Source organism: Schistocerca piceifrons, unplaced genomic scaffold (assembly GCF_021461385.2).
Source record: "Schistocerca piceifrons isolate TAMUIC-IGC-003096 unplaced genomic scaffold, iqSchPice1.1 HiC_scaffold_1887, whole genome shotgun sequence".
NCBI classification, from domain to species: Eukaryota; Metazoa; Arthropoda; class Insecta; order Orthoptera; family Acrididae; genus Schistocerca; species Schistocerca piceifrons.
In genome coordinates this window covers 1,817,409-1,825,070 of record NW_025727775.1, presented here as the reverse complement: position 1 = coordinate 1,825,070, position 7,662 = coordinate 1,817,409, and positions in this window count along the sequence as shown.

The following is a 7,662-nucleotide window of genomic DNA, read 5'->3' as shown; positions in this document are numbered from 1 at the left end:
TTCAAATGGCTCTGAGCACTATGGGACTCAACTGCTGAGGTCATTAGTCCCCTAGAACTTAGAACTAGTTAAACCTAACTAACCTAAGGACATCACAAACATCCATGCCCGAGGCAGGATTCGAACCTGCGACCGTAGCGGTCTTGCGGTTCCAGACTGCAGCGCCTTTAACCGCACGGCCACTTCGGCCGGCGGTTGATCTATGACCTTGCGATCAAATGTTTTCGGTTCCTATGGGAGAGGCACGTCCTTTCGTCTACTAATCGCACGGTTTTGCGGTGCGGTCGCAAAACACAGACACTAAACTTATTACGGTGAACAGAGACGTCAATGAATGAACGGACAGATCGTAACTTTTCGAAAATAAAGAAAGTTAAATTTTCACTCGAGGGAAGACTCGAACCAAAGTCCTCTCGTTTCGCAGCTGCTCACTCCAACCACGGGACCACGGCACTCTTCAGCCCACATTGTCCTTGATGTTGCCTATGTTGCACATGGACTACTCAGTTTGTATATTTTGCTTATTTTTTCATAGTTCCACACAACTTCTTCCTGTTTTCTCCATTGATCTGTGTTCAGTTTTTCAAGGCCTATCCACTGTGTCAATTTATAACTAAATCTGAAGGGGACGCGATGGGGAGGTTCCCTTGTAAGAAAGCTTGGGAACCAGTGTTCTAAAGAGACAGTAATGGAACGCTTTTTACGAATGCTATAATATTCGTGAAGTGTCTGATCCGCTACAAAGGCAAGAAAAATTGTTGCTTTATGATCCTTGGCAACGGGTGTTGGCTAAGTACATCGACTGTTTTGAGTGAAATTTCTCTCCGGTAGATTACTTGACAGCGCAAATAAGATAAATGCTATCCATATCTGCAGCTACCTTATCCCACCATGTTGTGTGTGGGTTTCGAGCTCACACACGTTCTGATAAGCGCCTTAGCGCATCATTTTATTATACGTTATCGCAATCTCTCTCACAAGTCGATGAGCATCAGTTACCGTTTGCACTGTAGATTCGTCAATAGGCAGGCATTCTGCTAACAGACTGCGATTGCATACATCGACGGTAAGAATTTTGTTACATTTCCATTTATCTAACGTGCTTCTGGCAAAGAGTGAGGTGTTGCTCTAACATTATCAGAGGCAAATACCGGTCTGTCGAAAATTTTTGCGCATGTGGTCTGAAAGGAAAAATTTCGGTATTATAAACAACGGTTTCAGGAAATTTGAGACAGATGGACAACTTTCGGTGCGTACAATATTAACGTGCTTGTACGTGAGAGTTTCTGCGAGTGCAGCTCCTTTGTCGAGAATCGCAGCTACACAAATCTTTCCGATCAGAGGAAACAAGATATCAGCTGTAATGCGGCGTAAAAAATTGTAAAGGATAGCAGATTCTGGACTGGTAAAGGATCAGCAACAACGGGCCTTTAAATAAAGACGAAGGTAAGACAATAAAGACTTCTGGTATATTTTTGAACCTATTTGTGTTGCGTGTGTAGAAAGGATGGTGCCTGCCGAGTAAGGAGCTGAAAATGTTTCGTAACCAGAATTGTTATCGAAGTGTGTAGGGTATAGCAATCGATTATTTTGAAGGAGCGTCAGGTTCTGCTTTAGACAAAAATCGTCAGCTGGGACTTCGAGGGTCGTTCAGTAAGTAATGCAACACTTTTTTTGCCAATTTCGGTTGCAAAAATGCTGAATTTGTTGTGGGACATCGCAGAATATTCCCGCTTCAGCCCCTATGGTTTCATGAATATCCCATAGGTGGCGGTGCTACACGCAGCCGTCAAAATGGCGTCTGTAACGTAGATACGTTCCAAGCAGAGATCATTGATTTTGTTTTGGCGGAAAACCAGAGAATCGCAGATGTTTATAGCAGTTTGCAAAGGCTGGATACGTTCTCAGCTGGTTTTCTGTATGTTATTAATAATGGAACATAAATTTTAGTAATTTGTTTCCAAGTCAGCTATCTCAAGCAAATGTTATAGTTTGCGCTATGTTAAGAAACGTGTGTGAGGACTTCTTGTATGTTGTAAACTCTACGGTTGTTATAAGGTAAAGTTTTAGTTTTGTTTTCTGATCTCTGCTGTTCTGAAAATTATTTTGTGTTAGAAGCATCGCAGTTGACATTCATGAACTTCTTTTGCATCTGGATTGAGGGAAAAACATTAACAGGCATTGTTAATTTGTTTTGACTAAGAGATTTGTCAGCAGTCAGGAACTGTTTTCTTTTCGTAAAGGACAATCACAGCTGGAAATGTTATCTGTCACTGTTAAAACTGAAATTTTATGAACAAGCGAGTACTTCACCAAGTGACTGAAATTGCAGACATTGGTGGTAAGAGATCCATTGCATTTTTATTTTTATCTGCCTGGAAAAGATGTAAAAACCGCATTGTCGCAGCTGGTACAGAAATTCTAAAATAAGAACTGTGTTCATGGTGAATTATCTTTCAGAAAAAGTGCGTATTAATCGTGTAACCGAAGAAAGAACAATATTTTCGTATTCGACACTGCAATAGTGTGCTTGCTATATGCAGGTTATATGGCTGAAAATTCGACACCTAGCCATCAAACGATAAGAAAACTATAGGTAAGAAACTGTAAAAATTACTGTACTAACTGCTGTAAGGGAGACATTATGCACCAGTTCCTGAAACAAAGTTAATCCAACAGCAATAGAGAGATTTTTAAACCTTGTCAAGGAACAAGAGTAGTAGGATGTTTATAGTGTCAATAACATAGATGATAAATATAATCCTTTCCTTAACACATTTCTCATGCTCTTTCCGTTCTAAACGGGCTACTAGCAGTAATAGGCGGCCCAAGTGGCTGACTAGTGAGATAAGGATATCTTGTAGAACAAAACGGGGATTATATCAAAATTTTAAAAGCAGTCACAATCAAGCTGTAGTAGCCGAAGCTTATTGGCAGATTAAAACTGTGTGCCGTACCGAGACTCGAACTCGGGACCATTGCCTTTCGCGGGCAAGTGTTCCACCATCTGAGCTACCCAATCACGACTCACAGCCGTACTGCTGTCAGTATCTCGTCTCCTACCTTTCAAACTTCACAGAAGCTGAATGAGATTTTCACTCTGCAGCATAGTGTGCGCTGATATGAAACTTCCTGGCAGGTTAAATCTGTGTGCCGGACCGAGACTCGAACTCGGGACCTTTGCCTTTCACGGGCAAGTGCTCTACCGTCTGAGCTACCCAAGCACGACTCACGCCCTGCCCTCACAGCTTTACTTCTGTCAGTATCTCGTCTCCTACATAGGTAGAGATTTGTTGTTGTTGTTTATTATATTATATTATTTATGTTGTATTATTTATACCAAATAAATTAACAAACAACGCAGCTGATCCTTCTTAGTACACAAAACGGATCATAACACATGTCAAATTTAAACGGACCCAAAATCTCCAAGATTGGAAATCTTTTACAGAAGCTCGAAATTTAGCTCGGACTTCAATGCGAGATGCTTGTAATAGTTTCCACAACGAAACTTTGTCTCGAAACCTTGATGAAAATGCAAAGAGATTCTGGTCGTATGTGAAGTATGTCAGCGGCAAGACACAATCAATGCCTTATCTGCGTGATAGCAATGGAGATACTATCGAAGACAGTGCTGCCAAAGCTGAGTTACTAAACATAGCCTTCCGAAATTCCTTCACTAAAGAAGACGAAGTAAATATTCCAAGCTTAGAATCAAGAACAACTGCCAACATGAGTAACGTAGGAGCAGATATTCTTGGAGTAATGAAGAAACTTAAATCACTTAACAAAAGCAAGTCTTCCGGTTCAGATTGTTAGATTCCTTTCAGAGTATGCTGACAACAATAGCTCCATACGTAACAATCATATACAACCGTTCGCTCGACGAAAGATCCGTACCCAAAGACTGGAAGGTTGCACAGGTCACACCAATATTCAAGAAAGGTAGCAGGAGTAACCCATTAGATTACAGGTCTATATCATTAACGTCGACATGCAGCATGATTTTGAAACATATATTGCGTTCATAAATTGTGAATTACCTCGGAGAAAACGGTCTATTGATACACAGTCAACATGGATTTAGAACGATGTGAAACACAACTAGCTCTTTACTCGCACGAAGTATTGAGTGCTATTGACAAGGGATTTCAAACTGATCCCGTATTTCTCAATTTCCGGAAGGCTAAACACTGCACCACACAAGCGGCTTGTAGTGAAATTGTGCGCATATGGAATATCGTCTCAGTTACGTGACTAGATTCGTGATTTCGTGGCAGAGAGAGCATAGTGCGTAGTAACTGATGCGATGTCATCCAGTAAGACAGCAGTGATTTCTGCCGTTCTCCAAGGTAGAGTTATAGACCCTTTGCTGTTCATTATCTATATAAACGACAATGTGAGCAGCAGTGTTAGGTTGTTTGCAGATGATGCTGTCGTTTATCGACTAGTAAAGTCATCAGATGATCAAACACATTGCAAATATATTTGTAAAGGTATATGTATGGTCAAAAAGTTGGCAATTGCCCCTCAATAACGAAAGATGTGAGGTCATTAGCATGAGTCCTAAAAGGAATCCGTTAAACTTCGGTTACACGACAAATTAGTCAAATCTAAAGGCCTTAAATTCAACTAAATATCTAGCAAATACAATTACGAACAACATAAAGTATCGTGGAGAAGGCTAACCAAAGACTGCGGTCTATCAGGAGGACACTTATAAAATTTAACCGATCTAGTAATAGACTGCCGAAACTTCGCTTGTACGTCCTCTTTTAGAATACTGTTGCGCGGTATGGGATTTTTACCAGATAGGATAGACGGAGTACATCGAAAAAGTTCAAAGATGGGCAGCAGGTTTTGTATTATGGCGAAATAGGGGGGAGAGTGTCACTGAAATGGTACAGGATTTGGGAAGGACTTTATTAAACGAAAGTCGTTTTTCGTTGCGGCGGAATCTTCTCACGAAATTTCAGTCACCAACTTTCTCCTCCGAATGCGAAAATATTTTGCCGACGCTTACCTACATAGGGAGAAACGATCACCATAATAAAATAAGGGAAATCAGAGCTCGCACGGAAAGATATATGTGTTCGTTTTTTCCGCGCTCTATACTTGACTGGAATAACAGAGAATTGTGAAGGTGGTCCGATGAACACTCTGTCAGGTACTTAAATGTGATTTACAGTGTATCCATGTAGATGCAGATGTGGTAATGCAAGACCATCGAATAAAAATTAGTGAGATTGCTGAAACTGCAGGCGTCTCAAACGAGTGAGTCCATAATATCCTGCAAGGAAAATTGGCTACGAAGAAGCTGAGTGCGGGGAGGGTGCCACAATTGCTCATAGTCGACCAGGAGCGCACAACATTTCAAAACAAGGACTCGTGATTTTTAACCGCAGTCCGCAAGACTGTTTGCATCAATTTGTGACTGAATCTGTCAAAACACACAAGAGTAAAAATGGCAGTCAAAGCAATGGACAAAGGCTGGTGAAAGTGCACTGAATAAGGCAAAGATCGCTTTTTTAGCTGATAACGTGATGGCCACTGTTTTTTGGGGTTCTCAAGCAATGATCTTCGTAAATTACTTGGAAGAAGACTGAATCATTACTGGACCCTATTATGCTTCTTTGTTGGATCGTTTGAAAATTGGGTTGATTGATAAAAGACCAAGTAGGGGACTTGAAAATATGTTCTTTTACCAGGATAAGGCACCTCCTCACACAATGATGAAAGAGTGTGAATTGGGATTTAAATTGGTCCCTGATCCGCCCTTTTCACCATATATGCACTGAAGTGACGTCTTCCTATTCCCAACCTTGAAACTTCGGCTTGCTGGGAAGAAATTATCATCATATGAGGAAGTGATAGTTGCAGTCAACGAGTATTTTGCAGAGTCTGGCAGAATTTTTTTCTATGAGATTAAAAAGCTGCAGGATCACTGGACCAACAGTACATCCCACAAAAGAGACTATGTAAAGAAGTAAGGGGAACTGTTTACGAAACAAACATTTTTCTGTTTTTTTTTTTTTAACCATACTTATCAAGCCAACGTTGTAAGCGCAACTGTGAAATCGAGGTAATAATATGTGAATGTGAATATTACCTCAACCTCCCCATACAGTACACTGCATGCTGAATACTGTGGCCAGTAGAGGCGCAGATGGCAGGGCATGCGTGGGGAGAGGGGTAGTAGTGGGGGCTGTGGGCGGGCGCTGTAGGGGAAATTCCGATTGCTGAAGGGGAAGTCCCGTTCTAATTGAAGCCTACGCTCACATTTTATGTAGATATTAAGTGGGGTCCCATCACGTCCACACTTGCATGGTGACCACTCAAAAAGATCAGTCACCTCTGCTTCGGTTAGTAGCTAAAAAGAATTCCACCGAAAATGCAGCGATTTATTTTCGCCTGGCTTGTTAATGATTTGTAATTTTCAGAGAAGTGTCATGAGTGGTGAAATTTTGAGTAAAACAGACACATTTACCATTTTAAAATTTGCTTCTTTTGCCAAAACTGAACCGGATTTTCACAGTCTCACTTCGCTAATATTTTGCGCCGACACAATTTCGAGAGAATTCTGAAACAGTGGTTTATTAAGTGAAGAACTGAGGGAAAGTAAGACCAGCATCTTACAAAAAAAGTACATCCTCAGTACAAAATAAACGTGAAATGATCTCACTTATGTTGCTCCAAAACCGATAGCATTTTTCGTTTAGCCAGCTGTCGATGACCCTTAAAAATTACATTATAGTTATGGTGGAATAACACAGTAGATATTGAAATTTTGCATAATAACCATACGGCACAATACTGTCCTCTTTGCATGCTATCATTTGCAAAAATTTCATTTCGATGTGTCAATCCGTTTATGAAATGAGGTTAATACCTCCAGCTGCTGATGGGCGTTGATATATACCAACAGGGACAAGTGAAAATGTATGCCCCGACCGGGACTCGAATCTGGGATCTCCCGCTTATGCGGCAGACGCTTTTTTTAAATCTCATTATGTTCGATATTGTCGTTGAATTTGTTGGTGGCGGCCGTCCGATGACACGTGTTCAGGTTGTTCTTTGATGCGTTTACTCAGTTTTTTTATTACAGAGGGTAGATAAGCCCTCCGACCGAGCACGCTGAGCTACCACGCCGGCTATCCAGCCTGGGCCACCGAGGGCACAGAAGACTGTGCGACTGCAGGGACTATCACGCTCACGCCTCCCGCGAGCCCTTCATTCTCACCTTGTATGCCCATACACTACATTCGTAGTGTCCCACCCCAACACACACATTACTCGTGGAAGACATTCTTTCCAAGTCCCGCAAGAGTTCGGGGAATATGAGTGCATCCGCACAGAAGAAGGAGGTCATGTCCGGTATTGCCAGAACTGTATGTCCGAAAGTCTGAAAGAACCTTTCATTCAAAATTTAGACCTTTTCCCGATTCTTAGAATAGTTACGTTGTATGCAGCCTCGTGCGGGTTGCAGTAGGGTAGGTTTCTACTCAGCTTTCCTACGGGCGATCTGCTGCAGCGAATTCACAGGTAGGTGCAGGTAAAAGGACGAAAGGAACCGCGCCGCCGCAAGGCGATGGACAGGAAATGGTGGAGAGTGAGGGGGCAGTTGGAGAGAGAGAGGGGGGGAGGGGTGAGGAGAAGGACAGA